This window comes from Hippopotamus amphibius, chromosome 16, assembly GCF_030028045.1.
Source record: "Hippopotamus amphibius kiboko isolate mHipAmp2 chromosome 16, mHipAmp2.hap2, whole genome shotgun sequence".
NCBI lineage: Eukaryota > Metazoa > Chordata > Mammalia > Artiodactyla > Hippopotamidae > Hippopotamus > Hippopotamus amphibius.
Window position 1 is genome coordinate 61,653,821 of NC_080201.1, and position 16,229 is coordinate 61,670,049.

A 16,229-nucleotide genomic window follows, 5' to 3' on the forward strand; every position below is an offset into this window, starting at 1 on the left:
CGTGTTAAAAGAAAAAGATGACTTTCTTTTTCGTAGCCCCATGGAGCATTTTCTTAATGAAGACGCATTGGTCCTTTACAGTTTTTACTGTGATTAAGAAAAGGTCATAGTGGCTGCTTCTGAGCATGCCAACTTTACTACCGATGTCTAAGAATTTCTCCAGAATGGGAAACTTGAGCATGGTTACTGGGTTAATGATGGTGTTTCATAAGGAAGCATAGATGTTACAGTTACTAAATAAAGATTTTATTTTATTTTATTTTATATATTTATTTACTTTTTGGAGGGGTTCTGTGTTGGGCCTTCCTTGCTGCACAAGGACTTTCTCTAGTTGTGGCAAGTGGGGGTTACTCTTCATTGCAGTGCACGGGCTTCTCAGTGTGGTGGCTTCTCTTGTTGGGGAGCACAGGCTCTAGGTGCGTGGACTTCAGTGTGGGCTCAGTAGTTGTGGCGTGAGGGCCCTAGAGCACAGGCTCAGTAGTTGTGCACAGGATTAGTTGCTCCGCGGCAGGTGGAATCTTCCCGAACTAGGGCTTGAACTCACGTCCCCTGCCGTGGCAGGCAGATTCTCAACCACTGCGCCACCAAGGAAGTCATAAATAAAGATTTTAAATCAGCTGTCTTAAACATATTCAGAGACTTAAGGGAAACCGTGGAGAATGAACTAAAGGAAAGTAGGAGAACATTGTTTCAAGAAACAGAAAATATTAATAAAGAGGTAGAATTAGAAATTCTAGAGCTGGAAAGTACCACAACTGAAATTGAAAATTAACTAGAAGATTTCAACAGCAGGTTGACAATAATAATAAAGAATTAATGAACTTGAACATAGGTTAATTGGAATTATCCACTGTAAACATAAGAAAGGAGAACTCCTTTACCTCCTATACCTCAAAAACCTGTACCTCAAGAACCTAAATACAAAGAATCTAATTATAAAATAGACAAAGAACTTTAATAGATCTTTATAGAAAATATGGAAATAACCAACAAGCAAATGAAAATATGTTCAATGAAATTAGTCAGTACTATAATGCAAAATCAAAATCAGCATGAGATCATTTTATACAGGATAGGATGACTGTAATAAAACAGAAAATAACAAGTGTTGGTAAAGAAATAGAGAAGTTAGAATCCTGATACATTGCTGGTAAAATGTTGTAGCCACTGTGGAAAATAAAACCATGTGACCTAATGATTCCACTCCTAGATAAATACCAAAAAGAATTGAAAACAGATATTCAGACACATACTTCTGTGTGAAACTTCTAGCAGACTATTAGTATTAGAGAAAAGGCGGTTATAACCCAAATGTGCATCAAGGGATGAGTGAATACCCTGTGGTATACTCATACAATGCAATATTACTCAGCCATGAAAATATATAGTATGTATAGTACTGATACATACTATAGCATGGCTGAGCCAAAAAAAAACCAAACATTCACAGAGAAAGAAACCAGACAAAAGGTCACTTTTTATACTATTCCCGTTGTATGCAAATATCCCAAATGGGTACATCCATTGAGACAAAGTGTTAGTGTTGTCCAGGGACTGATGGCAAATGGGGAAGAAAGGAGCAACTGCTGAATGGGTAAAGGATGTCCTCTGGGGATGATTAAAATGTTTTTGAACAAGAAAGAGGTGATGTTTGTTCAACATTATAGATGTACTAAATGCCACTGAATGGTACTTTAAAAGTGGCTAACTTTATGTTATATGAGTTTCACCTCAGTTACAAAAAGCTAGAGAATTGTAACTTGTTCAGAATTCTCTTTCATGGATCATTCAGAACATTCACTCCAGCCAAGTCAATTTTTACACACATCTGCTTTTGTAAGTTTGTGTCAGGTTCAGAACTCTCTCCTTGTCCACTTGGTGAAATGTGCTTTCCTTTCAGGGACTGTTTACATTCAAGGATGTGGCCATTGAATTCTCTCAGGAGGAGTGGGAATGCCTGGACCCTGCTCAGAGAGCCTTGTATGGGGACGTGATGCTGGAGACCTACAGGAACCTGGTCTCCCTGGGTGAGGATAACTTCCCTCCGGAAATTGGTAACTACTTCTGTATATCTTTGCATTTCTCCTTGTGAGTCTTTTAGGAGCACCTGACATGCTTTTGGATATATTTCCAGAAGTGGCATTGCTGGATGATATAGTAGTTCTGTTTTTAGTTTTTTGAGAAACCTCCATACTGTTTTCCACAGTGGTTACAGCAGTTTACATTCCCACCAACATTACAGGAGGATTCCATTTTCTCTACATCCTCACCAACGTTTGTTATTTGTGTTCTTTTTGATGACAGCCACTCTGACAGATGTGAGGTGATATCTCGTGGTTTTGCTTTGCATTTTCTTAGTGGTTAGCCATGTTGAGCATCTTTTCATGTGCTCATTGGCCATCTTCATTTCCTCTTTAGAAAAATGCCTGTTCAGTTCTTCTGCCCATTTATTAATTGGGTTGTATGTTTTTCTGATGTTAAGTTGTAAAAGCTGTTTATATATGTTGGATATTAATCCCTTGTTGCAAATATTTTCTTCCATTTAATTGGTTGCCTTTTCATTTTGTTTATGGTTTCCTTTGATGTGCAAAATATTTTAAATTTAATTAGGTCCTTGTGGTTATTTTTGCTTTCATTTCCATTACTTTAGGAGACAGAGCCAAAAAATATTACTGCAATTTGTCAGTGTTCTGCCTATGTTTTTCTCTAGGAGTTTTATGGTATATAGTCTTTGTGTGTGTGTGTGTTGTTTGTTTGTCTCTTTGTTTTAATTAATTAATTAATTTAATTGGCTGTGTTGGGTCTTTTTTTTGCTGTGCGCGGGCTTTCTTTGGTTGCGGTGAGTGGGGCTCCTCCACATTGTGCTGCACGGGCTCCTCATTGCCGTGGCTTCTCTTGTTGCAGAGCATGGGCTCCAGGCGCATGGGCTTCAGTAGTTGCAGCACATGGGCTCAATAGTTGTGGCTCACGGGCTCTAAAGCTCAGCTCAATAGTTGCGGTGCGCGGGCTTAGTTGCTCCGCGGCACGTGGGATCTTCCTGGAGCAGGGATTGAACCTGTGTCCCCTGCATTGGCAGACGGATTCTTAACCACTGCGCCACCTAGGAAGCCCTATAGTCTTATATTTAGGTATTTAATCCACTGTGTGTTTATTTTTGTATGTGATATTAGAGTATGTCCTAATTTCTTTCTTTTACATGTAGCTGTCCAGTTTAACCAGCACCACTTACTGAAGAGACTGTCTTTTTTACATTGTATATTCTTCCCTCCTTTGTCACAGATTAATTGACAATAAGTGCGTGGGTTCATTTATGAGGTCTCTATCTTGTTCCATTGATCTTTGTGTCTGTTTTTTGTCATTACTATACTGTTTTGATTACTATATCTTATAGTATAGTCTGAAGTCAGGGAGCATAATTCCTCCATCTCTGTCCTTTCTCAAAATTATTTTGGCTATTTGGGGTCTTTTGTGTTTCCATAGAAATTAAAAAATTTTTATTCTAGTTCTGTGATAAATGCCATTTGTGTTTTGATAGGAATTGCATTGATTCTGTAGATTGTTATTGGTAGTGTGGTCATTTTAACAATGATTCTTAATGTTGGTTCTTCCAATCCAAAAACATGGTATATCTTTCTATTTGTGTCTTCAGTTTCTTTCATCTGCTGTTACGGTTTTCAGAGTGCAGATGTTTTACCTCCTTAGGTATGTTGCTTCCTAGGTATTTATCTATTTATTTATTTATTGGCTGTGTTGGGTCTTCATCACTGGATGTGGGCTTTCTTTAGCTGTGGTGAGCGGGGGCTACTCTTTGTTGTGGTGCACATGCTTCTCATTGAGGTGGCTTCTCTTATTGCAGAGCACAGGCTCCAGGCACATGGGCTTCAGTAATTGCAGCACACAGGCTCAATAGTTGTGGCTCATGGGCTCTAGAGTGCAGGCTCAGTAGTTATGGTGCACAGGCTTAGTTGCTCCATGGCATGTGGGGATCTTCCCAGACCAGGGATTGAACCCATGTCCCTTGCATTGGCAGGCGGATTCTTAACCACTGTGCCACCTAGGAAGTCCCTGTCTATTTTTGATGTGAATGCGAACAGGATTGTTTTCTTGATTTCTTTTTCTGATACTTTATTGTTAGTGTGTAGAAATGGAACAGATTTCTGTATTATTTGTATATCCTGCAGATTTACCAAATTCGTTGATTAGCTCTAGTAGTTTTCTGGTGGCCTCTTTAGGATTTTCTATGTATAGTATCATGTCATCTGCAAAGCTTGAGAGTTTTACTTCTTTCTTTCCAATTTCTGTTCCTTTTATTTTTCTTCTCCGATTGCTGTGGCTAGGACTTCCAAAAGTATGTTGAATAAAAGTGGCAAGAGGGAGCATCCTTGTCTTGCTCCTGATCTTAGATGAAATGCTTTCAGATTTTCACCATTGAGTATGATGCTAGTTGTGGGTTTGTTATATATGGTCTTTATTATGTTGAGGTATGTTCCCTCTGTGTCCGGTGTTTTGAGAGTTTTTACCATAAATGGATGTTGAATTTTATCAGGAGGTTTTCTAGCATCTATTGAGATGATCATAAGGTTTTCATTCTTCAGTTTGTTAATTTGTGTATCACATTGATTGATTTGCAGATTTTGAGAAATCCTCACATCGCTTCGATAAATTCTACTTGATCGTGGTGTATGGTCCTTTTAATGTATTGTTGGATTCAGTTTGTTATTATTTTGTTGAGCATTTTTTCATGTATGTTCGTCAGTGATATTGGCCTGTAATTTTCTTTTTTTGTGATATCTTTTTCTGGTTTTGGTGTGTGGGTGATGCTGGCCTCATAAATGAGTTCGGAAGTGTTCCTTCCTCTGCACTGTTTTGGAATAGTTTCAGAAGGATAGATATTAACTCTTTTCTAAGAGTTTTGTAGAATTCACCTGTGAAGCCATCTCGTTCTGGACTTTTGTCCTTATAAGTTATTACAAAAAATTTAGTATAGTTCTTTCTGCTATACAGTAGTTCCTTATTGGTTATCTATTTTATATATAACGATGTGTATATGTTAATCCCAAACTCCTAATTTATCTCTCCCCTACCCCCTTTCCCCTTTGGTAACCATAAGTTTGTTTCCTATGTCTGTGGGTCTATTTCCGGTTTGTAAATAAGTTCATTTGTATAATTTTTTTTTAGATTCCACATATAAGCAATATCATATGAGATTTATTTCTGTTTGTCTTACTTCACTTAGTATGATAATTCTAGGTCCATCTATGTTGCTGCAAATAGCATTATTTCATCCCTTTTTATGGCTGTGCCATATTCCATTTTCTTTATCCATTTATCTCCTAATGGACATTTAGGTAGCTTCTGTGTCTTGGCTATTGTAAATAGTGCTGCAGTGCACATTGGGATGCATGTGTCTTTTCTAACTTTGGGAGTTTTTAAATTACTGATTCAATTTCATTACTGGTAATTGGACTGTTCATATTTTCTATTTCTTCCTGGTTCAGTCTTGGGAGATTTTATCTCTTTGAGAATTTGTCCATTTCTTCTAGATGTCCATTTTATCGGCGTATCGTTGTTCGTAGTAGTCTCTCATGATTCTTTGTGTATCTGTGGTGTTGGTTGTAACTTCTCTTTTTTCATTTCTGATTCTATTGATTTGTGTCTTCTCTCTTTTTTTTCTTTATTAGTCTGGCTAAAGGTTAATCAATTTTGTTTGTGTTTTCAGAAAACTAGCTCTTGGTTTCATTGATCTTTTTTATTTTTATTTAATTTTTTAGTCTCTAATTTATTTCTTCAAATACATTTTCAATACCTTTACTGTTTCTTTTCCTTCTGGGATCCCTATTATACACATATTGGCACATTGTATATTATCCCATAGGTCTCGTATATTGCTCTTATTATTAAATTTTTCATTTGTCTTTCTTCTGCTTTTCTGATTGAATAATGTCCATTATTCTACCATCCACATCACTTATTCATTCTTCTGCATTATTCATTTTGCTCTTTATTGCCTTTACCTCAGATTTCATCTCGGCAAATGAATTTTCTAATTTTACTTGTTTCCTCTTTATAGTTTTTAGTTACATTTTATGTAATCTGCATTTGTGTTTTTGTCCTTTCTTAATTCCTTGCATATTTTTATTGTCTTCTGTTCGAACTTGGAGTCTGTTACACTGGAGAGGTTGGTTTCATTGTTTGTTCTTTCAGGGGAATTGTCTTGATCTTGGAATTGGGAGTGGTTCCTCTGATTCTTCATTTTACATATATTTCTCTCACCCTATGGTTTTAGATGTTACAGTTATCTATCAATACTGTTGTCTTGGAGGGCTTTTTCTGTGAAAGCATCCTTGTGTACCCTGTGTGAGTGTAATGTTTTTGGTGCAAGGGCTGATTTTAGTGTGGATGCCTGCCGCATCTTTCTTCAGTGTGTGCTATTTATTATCCCCTTGTTAGGTGGTGTGACTGGTGCTGTGGTGACCAGAGCCTGCACTGGATATTGAACAAGACCTCCTCCTTACTCTGTGTTTGTCTCAGCCCTTTTGGGAGCAGGGTGCTCCCCAGTTGTTGGTGTGGAAGCTCCCATATTTGTTTCTGAGCTGCTATGTGAGGTAGGCCAGGCTGGAACACTGCTGCTGGAAGAGGAGCCACTTGGTATTACTCCGCAGGAGCTGTCCACTGGCGAGTATGCTCTGTGGTGTTGCCAGTCACCTGTTGTTGGGTTCACAAATTCTACTGTTATTGGCATTTCCCTTGGCCCCACCTCAACTGTGTGAATGCCAGCAATAGGCCCTGGTGACCCTCAGGCTCTGTGTTCATAAAGTCACCAGTGAAGATCTGTAAGTGCAGATCCACCAAAGTCATGTACCAGTACCACAATAATCACACTTCAGGACCTGATGTGGGAGCTACAGAAGTAGCCCAGATGCCAGCCCTGCCCCCACATGTGCGTGCCCACAAAGCCCAAAACTACTAACACTGGACACGCTCCAGCCATGGGAGCTCTCGTAATCCACTTGGGGGTCCTGCAGATGCTGAGTTTACAAAGCTGGTGGGCTGTAGCTGCAGAGTAAATCTGCAGATCACACAGTTGCAGAGAGTGAGCTCAGATTTCAGTCCTGCTTCCTAAGTCTCATGGCCCCTGGGGATCAGTTCTGATTTCAGCCCTGCCTCTGCATGTGGGCAACGCTCTGGTGCTTCCGTGCTCCCAGAGCTCGTAGAGGTGGAGTTGCGCCTGCTGTGAGCTTGCCAAGAGGTAGGCTGCTATGGCAGGGGCCCTGCCCCTCCCCTTCACACACCTGTTAACAGTGGCTCTTCTCTGGTAAGCCTGGGCTCCGTCCACGTACAACCCTGGTTGTGGCATGTACCACACTCCAGTCCTTCAGGCTGTCTCCATGCAGCCAACTGCAGTCCACTCCCTCGGTCTGTCTTCTGAAGTTCAGGTTTCAGCACCCCTGTCCCCTGTGCACCAGCAGACAGGCATCTTGGTCTGAGGAATGCAGCGAGGTGGCACGGGTCATCAGTGCTGGCTTTGTTCTGCCTGCTGCAGGCTGGTTGGTGCACTCCCCTCTGAGCCTCTGAAGCTCTCTCTCTGTGCCAGCTGACATTCCAGTCAGTCACAGGGGTTCGCAGGGTGAGGGAAAATTCCCTCTTTCACTCTCCCTCCCAGGGAGGCAGGTCCTCTTCCCATTCCTTTTTTTTTTTTTCCTTTTCATCCCATCTGGTTACATGGTAATCTTTTTTGCAGTTTCTTTGGAGGGGGAGGGCACAGTGCCTGGCATGAGGGATCTTAGTTCTCCACCAGCAATCGAACTTGAGCCCCCTGCAGTGGGAGCACAGAGTCTTAACCACTGAACTGCCAGGGAAGTCCTTTTTTTGCGATTTTGGTTGTCTGAGATCTTCTGTCAGCATGCATTAGCTATTCTGTGAGACTTTTTCCACATATAGGTGTGTTTTTTATGTATTTGTGGTAGGAGGTGAGTTCCACATTCTTCTGTCATCTTGGTTCCTTCTCTTTTATATTGTTTTTTTACTCTCTATCTCATTTGTTTTCTGCTCTGATTTTTATCATTTGTTTCCTTCTACTATTGTTTTTGTCTTCTTTCTCTAGTTACTTTAAGTTTAGATTGTTTATTTGAGATTTTTCTTGTTTCCTGAGGTAAGCGTATATTGCTATAAACTTCCCTCTTGGAACTGCTTTTGCTGTGTCCATAGGTTAACACTTCTATAAACATTCATATGCAGAGAATTTCTTTTATTGGGTTTTTTTTTTTTGGTTGTTTGTTTTTTGATTTTTTTGTGGCATGTGATAGTTTTCTTTCGTTTTTATTGCCTTGTAGTATTCCATGAATGAATACCACATTTTGTTTATCCATTCATGAGTTGTTGGACATTTGGGTTGTTTCTGCCTTTTGGCTGTTGTGAACAATACTGCTAGAAACATTTTTGAACAAAGTTTTGTGTGGACATATATTTAAATTTCCCTTTGGCATAAGGCTAAAAGTGCGGTTGCTTGGTCATGTGGTCATTTTCTGTTTAATCTGTTGAGGAAACCCCAGACTGTCTTCCAAAGCAGCTGCACCGTTTGATGTTTCTACCAGGAGTGAGTGTATGAATGTTTCAGTTTCTCTGCATCCTCACCAACCCTTGTTATCTGTCTCTTCGATTACAGCCATTTTAGGGGTGTGGGCTGTATCTCATTCTGGTTTTGATTTGCATTTCCCTATTGAATAATTATGTTAAACATCTTTTTTATGTGCTTATTGGCTGTTTTTCTGTGTTCTTTGGAGAAATGTCTGTTAGATCCTTTGCCCATTTTAAATTTTAGTTTGTCTTTTTCTGTTGAGTGTAAAAAGTTCTTTATATCTTCTAAATACAAGTGCTTTGTCAGATATATGTATATATACACAAAATAAAAAGTACTTGCCAACGATATCATATCATGTCATATCACATATTTATCATTGGCAAGTATTTTTTATTATTATGTAGGTTTCCTGTTCACTTTTAGGGGGCAGAGGTTTAAAGGCAGCAGGAGATATTCTTTGTTTAGATTTTGTTTGTAAACTAGGTTCCTGTAGTATCCACAGTAACAGTAACAGTCCCAAAATGGATTTTCATGACTGGGAGGCCTTCAGGTTAAAGAAGAATTTAACTAAGACTAAGAATTTGTCAGTTGCAACTTTCTGGGATGAAAGGTGCTTAGGTCCACTTTGCAGTGCTTTTGTTTCAACTAACATCAACTTTACCTGCAGCATCTGAGAACTGTGTTCACAGAAATAATCTTGTTGGTCACAACACCCATGCTACTCTCCTTAGATCCTGCCATAGCTACTCTTTATTGGCCACATTCATCTTGTTTTTACATTTCCTGTTTACAGAAGTAATTTTCAACACGTAAGACCTGTTTTGACCAAGATAAGAATGTTTCTCTCCCAGAAACCTTGGTCTAGAGGGCACAGTGTGACCTCATTTGACAGGAAAGTCATCTTCCATTGATGTAATCCTTTGGGAAGATGATAGTGTCTTAGTTGATCCTCTTCCTAATAATATCTGTCTAATAAAGTGGAGCTAAGGTGTAGTTGTTTATTTTTGTCCATCCTGGCTTGTTACCAGGATGCAGTTAGTAGGATGAAGTCATGATGTGGATTATGCCAAAAAGTGAAAATACAAAAATCAGATGTAGTTTGCTTTAAATACAGCACAGGTTATTGATTTGTCTAATTAGCTTTTCTGTAAAAAACAAACAGAAATGGCTCATGAATCATTTATTTTAAAAAGGTTTATTGGATTCCTAGTGTATAGAAAGCAGCACAGTGACAACTTTTAAAAAACTGTTTCATCCCATTTATCCATTTTTCCCAACCTCCCCACCCCATGCCTTAAATCAATCACAGATCTGTTATGTCTTTAGGTTGTTTTGTGTTTTTTTTTTTTTCCCCTAAGATTACATATGTAAGAGAAATCATAAGGTATTTGTCTTTCTGTGTCTGACTTCAGGTAACATAATACCCTTTATGTTGTCACGGCAAGATTTCATTCTTTTTAATGGCCGAATAATATTACATTGTATTTAGATACACATATCACAGTTTCTTGACCCATTTATTTTTTAATGGACACTTAGGTGGTTTACTCATCTGTTGTAAATGCTGCATTGATCAGGGAGATGCATGTATCTTTTCAAAACAGTGTTTTAATTTTCTTTGTGTAAATATCCAGAAGTGGAATTGCTGGTTATTATGTTAGTTCTGTTTTATTTATTTGAGCAACATCTGTATGGTTTTCCATAGTGTCTGTACCAATTTACATTCCCATGAACAGAGCCCGAGGGTTCCCTTTTCTCCACATCCTTGCCAGTGCTTGTTATTTCTTATCTTTTTTTTCCTTTTTTAAATAAAAGTCATTCTAAGAATTGTGAGGTGATATCTCATTGTGGTTTTAATTTTCATTCCCGTGATGATGAATGAGGTTCAACATCTTTTCATGTATCTGTTGGCCATCTGTATGATTTCTTTGGAATAAAGTCTGTTTGGATCTTTTGCCCATTTTTTAATCAGAATTTTTGTTGTTTTGGCTGTTGAGTTGTGAGTTCTTTATGTATTTTAGATGTTAAGTCCCTTATCAAATGTATTATTTGCAGATATTTTCTCCCAACCTGTAGGTTGCCTTTGCATTTTGTTAATAGATTCCATGGCTGTGCACAGACTTTTTAGACTGATGTAGACCTCCTTGTTTATTTTTGTTTCTTTTGCTTTTACTTTTGATTTCAGATTCAGAAAATCATTGACAAGATATCAAGGAGCCTACCATGTTTTCTTCTAGAAGTTTTTTTTTCAGGTATTACATTCAAGTCTTTACTCTGTTTTGAGTTAACTTATGCACATGGTATAATAGATAGTGGTCCAGTTTCATTCTTTTGTGTGTGCTTTTCAGTTTTCTCAGTACTAATTATTGATGACACTATCCTTTCCCCATTGTATGTCCTTGGCTCCTTTGTTGTAAATTTATTGATTGAGTATGCGTGAGTTTGTTTCTGGGCTTTCTATTCTCTTCCATTGACTTAGGTGTCTGTTTTAAGGCCAGTAGCATACTATTTTAATTATGATACTTTGTAACATCATTTGAAATTAGGGAATGTGATGCCTTCACCTTTTTTATTCTTTATCAAGATTGCTTTGGCCATTTGGTGTCTTTTTGGTTCTATACAAATTTTAGGATTATTTGTTCTATTTCATGTGCATGTATTTGCATGCAGAGAAGTTTTTGGCTCATTTGTGTAACTAACAAGTAGTGTGATTGCGAGATCATATTTAAGATGTTAATTTTGTAAGAAACTGCAAACTCTTCCAAAGTGGCTATACCATTCGGCATTCCCATCAGTAATGAACGAAAGTTTTTGCTGCTCCACATCATTTAGAATATTTAGTGTTTTCTGTGTTCTGGATTTTGGCCATTGTCATAGGTGTTTAATGGTATCAGGTTTATTTTAACACATATTTTCCTCAATTAAATCTGTGGCATTTTTAAAATAGAGAATTTTTCATATCTTCAGAACATACTTTTAAAATTGTTTCTTTCTTAGCCACAGAGATAACATTCAATTGACTTGCCGTAGTTTTCTATACTTTTTTAAAAATATTTATTTATTTATTTGGCTGCACTGGGTATTATTTGTGGCACTCAGGATCGTCATTGCTGTGTACAAGATCTTTGTTGCAGCATGCAGGATCTTTTAGTTGTGGCATGAAGGATCTTTAGTTGTGGCATGCAGGACCTTTAGTTGTGGCATACAGGCTCTTAGTTGCAGTATGCGGTACCTAGTTCCCTGACCAAGGATTGAACCCAGGCCCCCTGTATTGCGAACACAGAGTCTTAACCACTGGACCACCAGGGAAGTCCCTATAAGTAAGTTTTGATTTCTATTTTAATTTCAATGTTTTGGGGGTTTTGCTACAAATAATTTATTCTAATAATTATTCTCCTTGTCTAGATTCTTCATGCACATCTTGGTATGCTAATATTTAAATATCTCATTTAAGGAAATGTAGGTAATTTTTTTACACTCAGTGGTTTCCTCATTATTACTATTTCTAACACTCAATGTTTCCCAGAAATTTTCTTACCTTCTTTGAACTACATATTGCAATGAAGCCTCTTTTGTTCTCTGGCCTCTTTACAACTAGATTTAATCAAGAGTCACTTGGTCCTTGTTGATATGCATCATATTATTGTCCTGTTGTTCTGGCTGTAGTTGGCTGCTTATGTTATTGACCACATCTCTGCTCAGAGACCTCTGCCGCGGATCAGCATGGCACGGCCACAGTTGTTTCTGTGCTTAAATGCTGCTGTGAACAGCACTCGTCCATACAAGTCATTCTGTGCTCTGGGTCATTTAGTAACGCTCCTTAAGGGTCCTATTTTCTGTTGCTGTTTCTGAAGTCAGAGTTCATTACTTTTAGGTAAGTGCATGTTAAATTCTGTTGACTCATTATAAGAATACGTACTATCCATAGTAACATACATTCAGTAAGAGCACTGCCGAAGTCCAGCTCCAGCGGGTCCAGGAGTACCCAAGGGATGAGTGGCGTCGGCGCAAGGAAGAGACGAGGAGGCCTGTGTCAGCTATGCAGGATCTCTCTTTATTGTCAGAGCTTTGTGTGTTTATATAGTAAGCATATCTCAGAAAAAATCTTTTATGACAGAGCATATCTTCCCTCAGCATCTACCAGTTTCTTTCTTTTGTCATGGACCCTTCCCGTGTACCCAACTTCCCACATCTCAGATCTGGAACATTTCGTTATGGGTCAGGGGGAACATTTTACTCTGAAATCATCCCATTAAGTCACAACATCTTCTTGCCCCCATGGGCCTAACAATTGCATTGCTCTTATTACAAAAGGTTATATTGTTCTCATGTACCTTGCAGACCAATACATCAGACTAATATATCAGACAAAGGAAGGCATTCGGTTAAGGTGATAGACAATATGGTGCCTAATTCAGCAGCTTCAGCAGGGGCATAGGATCTTAGGGCAGTGGTTAGCGTAATAGCCTACATCTATCTTTATCCTATTTCTATGGCTACTCTATTCTATCTTCATACCTTTTTTTTTCCGATAGTAAGGGAAGGGTATATGGGACAAATAGCAGCACTGGTTTGGCTTGCAAACCCTGTGACTCTGAGGTAAGCATGTGTAAATAACTTCTTAATCTTATATCTTAAGTAAACTGTAGCCCTTAGCACCCATACCTATGCCTAATGTCTGTGTCTATACTTATGCCTGCTGCAATCATGAGCATTCCGTAGTTTAAAGAGTATACAATAAAAGCCAAACCTCTCTTTTCTCCAGCAGTTAGTAACCTACATAAAAGGTGCCTGCCTTTTCCACCAGGGAGTGGTGGGAGGGGACTTGGTGGGGCAGACACGGAGAAAGAACGTGTCAAACCCTGGTTCTTTCCTGGGGACACAGAAACAGGGAGGGGAAGGGGGTGGTAATAACCTAAACATTCCTCTCATTCCTGGTTCCCTAAGTGGTGCCCCTCTTCCTAGAAGTATTTTTGAGTTTCCCCCAGGGGATGTTCTTCCAGGGGAACCTTGCTTCAGCGGGAAAGAACATGCTGGGCTAATCAAGATTCCTAGTAAGCATAGTATTACAAAGAAACAAAGAACAGAATGTACAATGGGTGGAGATGGTCTGGGGCCTGTCCTTGCGGAGTGGTCGCCTTGCGATCCTCCTGCTCCAAAATGCCCTTCCAAGGAGTTCTCGCCTTGCAGTCCTCCTTGGAGCCTGGTGACCTTGTCACAGCATTGGCTTGTCCAGACGGCTCCCGACAGAGCACCTCTCATCTGATGTCTCTTATATGTTTGGGGTTGTAATGTTAAAAGATCCAAAGATGTGATTTCAAGTACTTTTAAAAATCCCAGCAAAAGAGATTCTATTACTTTTAAGTTACAGAGATATTTGCGTGAAAACTTCATGCTAAAATTAATATTCTATTTTAAAAATATATAATGTAGTTCAGAAGTTATCCTTACAAAATATAATCACAACCACAAAGAGTTTAAAGCTTGGCAAAAGCATCCTACTACCTTTGTTTCCACCAGTCAGCCTCTGTCGCCCCCTTCAAGAGCTCATCATCCAGCAACCATGACCATCCTCCACTGCTGGACTCTTGGGAGGGTTTTGTTGCATCCACAGGTGTTTATACAGAGTGAATTCATTCATTCTCCAGGTTTTGCTTTTAGGTCCCGCCAAGAACATTCTTGTACGTATCTTCTGGATGTATATATAACTCTTGTGAATGTATGCCTAGGAATGGAATTTGTGGGATATGCAGTTTGATCTTTTTTAGAGCAAATACTGGAATAGATGTAAACCTACAGTCTTCCCATAACAGCACACTCTCTCCCTTTCTAGTATCTTCCACATCCCCTTTATACCAATAATGTGGTTTCCATAGAATGAGTCGTTTTTATGCTTCTTGCTAAGGCAGTTTTTCTTTTTCCAAGGTCAGGCTTTTATCTGCTGCAGCACAGTCCTGTTCCCATAGATTTGCAAGCACAAGCACTGCCTCCACATTGTCCACTACTTTCACTCTTGCTTTGTTAAATCCCAGTCCTGGCCTTCCCTCAGATTTTTGTTGATCTAAGTGAACTCTTTTGGTACTTCCTAGTACTGTATTAATATTTAGCACCTAGGCTCCCCAGTTTCCACAGGACCCCACCCCTCCCCGCACACCACACACTGCATAAGCAAAGACCCCTGCTTACACACAGTACAGTTTACTCAGATCAGCAACTCAGTCTGGTCACTGTGTACATCAGCCTGTGCTGGACATGACTCCTATTGTTATCTGGGAATAGTAGGACAGTCACAGTCTAAGTGACACAGCTCACTTCCTGTATCTTCCTTGAAACATTTCTAAGGTGATGTTTCCTGGGACCTCTTAAAATCTGTACTGCCTGAATGGGCAGTACTGCTTAATACATATGGACGTCATGTTATTCTGCACACCCAGGTTCAAACCCTGGCTCTTGAATTTCCTTTCGGAGTTAGGGATAGATGTGTAAGCGTCTTGGGTCCTTTATTTTTATTTATTTATTTAGGCTGCAACGAGTCTTAGTTGCAGCATACAGGATCTTTGTTGCGGCATGCGTGAGGGATCTAGATCTAGTTCCTGGACCAGGGATCAAACTTGGGCCCCCTGCATTGTGAATGAGGAGTCTTAACCCCTGGATCACCAGGAAAGTCCCGGGTCCTTTATTTTTCTATGAAGATTTGTGATAGTTTAGCTCAAGGATAATTAAATAAGTTAATGCTATTATGGGGCTTGAAATATTGCATGGCAGTAGTAAGGACTGTAAAGTTACCTTTAGTTAATCAGATACATCATTTTTTGGTCATATTTATTATGAGATTGACCTTGACCTATGTTATATTTTGGCTGTTGTCTTTTTGTAATTGTTTTCCATATGTTTTCTCTCTGACCTTAGGTAACAAATTTTCAAAGCATGGGTTATATACTTTATACATATATTTTTGCCATATAACTGTATAAGTAAGGGATACTGCATAGTTAGGTAGTTGAACTATGTACTGGTTATTACAGAACTGCAGGCATGACATCATGTTTGAGATTTCAGACAGTTTTCCCTAATTCTTAAACTTTATACATATGTGTGTTGACCTGAAACTGATATTTCAAAATTCAGTGCTTCTCAAGATATTTTTCATTTTTCCTATCTTGTGTTCTTCCTGAATGAAAATTCTTTTTTTTTTTTTTTGGTACTTACTCGAGTCTTTTAGAATTCCAGAGACTATTATCTTGTATTACTTGGTTACTTATTAACTTACTTGCTAAATTTATCATGGTTTATAAAAATGTTTTACCAATTGTGATGTACAGGTTTGTAAAAATATTTTTCCTTGCATTATATTCACATGTTATTAAACATTATTATAAATTTAAGGATTGGGGAAGACACTCTCAAGTCTCAATTATGATTTCATGCCTCCAGTTCTATAAGCTAGTACGTATCAATAGACTTTCTAATTATGGAGTATCATTTGATTACCCAGTTATATGGCAAAAAAATATGTGTAGTACATTGTGTGTGCTTGAGAAATTTTATTATCTAAGATCAGAGAAAACATTAATATGGGAAACAGGCCAAAAAGAAAATTAAAAAAAACTGTATGTCACAGTAGTGTTTGAAGACCGTGCTTGAACTT

At 38.6% G+C, this 16,229-nt stretch overlaps 1 protein-coding gene across 1 annotated transcript in view; it reads left to right on the forward strand.

The window, feature by feature from the left end:
* Positions 1-16,229, forward strand: part of LOC130838297 (zinc finger protein 208-like) — a 325,381-nt gene that overhangs the window by 32,786 nt on the left and 276,366 nt on the right.